This window comes from Otolemur garnettii, unplaced genomic scaffold, assembly GCF_000181295.1.
Source record: "Otolemur garnettii isolate 467f Iridium unplaced genomic scaffold, OtoGar3 scaffold00006, whole genome shotgun sequence".
NCBI classification, from domain to species: domain Eukaryota; kingdom Metazoa; phylum Chordata; class Mammalia; order Primates; family Galagidae; genus Otolemur; species Otolemur garnettii.
The window spans coordinates 5,882,794-5,884,210 of record NW_003852401.1 but is presented as its reverse complement, the minus strand read 5'-3'; the positions used below and the strand labels follow the sequence as shown (position 1 = coordinate 5,884,210).

General features: G+C 39.8%; 1 non-coding gene across 1 annotated transcript; it reads right to left on the bottom strand.

Moving 5' to 3' along the window:
- Positions 1-504: 504 nt before the first annotated feature.
- Positions 505-609, bottom strand: LOC111722987. Its single transcript, XR_002771610.1, has one exon. It is a non-coding gene; the product is annotated as a U6 spliceosomal RNA (small nuclear RNA).
- Between the last annotated feature and the right edge of the window lie 808 nt (positions 610-1,417).

The window sequence follows — 1,417 nt, the reverse complement described above, 5'->3', positions numbered from 1 at the left end:
TGCTTGTTATTAGGAAACGTATTACAGAGGACAAAGTTAGTCCACCTCCCTCTAGTCGCACTAGGTAAGGCAAACATTTCTGCTTTGACCAAGAACATTGCATGTCTCTTAGATCTAGACCCTCTGTGTTGGAAGAGTGGCATTCTCTAGAATCTCTTTCAGACACTGGAAAAGTATGTCAACTCCCTACCCCCATACTACTTTCCACAGACGTTGTGTTAGTCTGCAGCCCCACCAACAGTGAATGAGTGGTCCTCTCCTGTGCTCAGGCCACCATCTGCTAATTTGGGGCTTTCTGATGGGAGCTAGTCTCACTGGAGTTAGGTGATAGCACCTTGTTTGATTTGCGTTTCCCCGATAATTATTGAGGTTGGGCATTTTTTTCACATTTTTCTTGGCCGTTACACTATTTTCAAATGCAAAATTTCTGTTCATGTCTATTGCCCACTTTTTAAAGGAGTTTGATTTTTCCTTGCTGATTTGCTTGAGTTCTTTGTAGCTTCTAAAAATATAGAGCACTTCATGAGTTTGTGTGTCAGCCTTGTGGCGGGGGCCACGCTCATCATCTCTGTATTCTTCCAATCTTAGTCTCAACAAACTTTCATTAACTATCCATTATGTGCTAAGTGCTAAAAATACAGTGGCGAATGAGAGAAGTTTTGTGAAAGATTAAAAAAGTTCGGACCCCCCCCCCCCAGAAGATTAAAGGTAGTAAAAATGGAACAAAGTCAAGGGATACTGAGTGTCTGAGCTCTTTAAATTGCACGTTTAAGGAAGAACTCTCTAAGTAATGACATGTAAGCTGCATCTTGAATGAATATGGAGGAAACATGTAAGGGAAGCGCTAGAGAAAGAGGAACACTGGTAGGGAAAAGCTCTATTGAAACTCAATGAGCTTCATGCAGTAGAAGGGGGAGCAACAAGCTAAAGTGAGTACAGAGATTTAAGGGCGCCCCAACGTAATCTGTAGTGTTACCTTCTCTTCCCTTTGTATTCCCTTCCTGTATTTATTTCCTGTTATTCCCTCCCCAAACTGATTTCTTTCTTTCTTTTGAGAGTCTCAACTTCTACACATATTATAAAACTCCCTGATAGAACTATTTTTTATGGAATATAATTCTCTCGCGTCAAGTCAGAAGGAGTCATACTTTTCCTTCCTGAAGGATCCTAACTGGAGTGTAATAATAGGTATTTTTGGAATTCAATACTTATTTTCTTCCACCTTGCTGAATTCAAAATCATTATAGTTGACATTTGAACCCCCAAAATGTTCTTTGTTTTAGAATACTTTTTAAAAGAAGTTCTAAAAAGAGCTACACATTTTAAAAGATCTATAGGCTCTTTTATGGGACCCACGCTCTTCCTTGTACTTTCTATTACACGTAACGTTCTGGGCTTGCTGGCTTCCTTTTTCCTG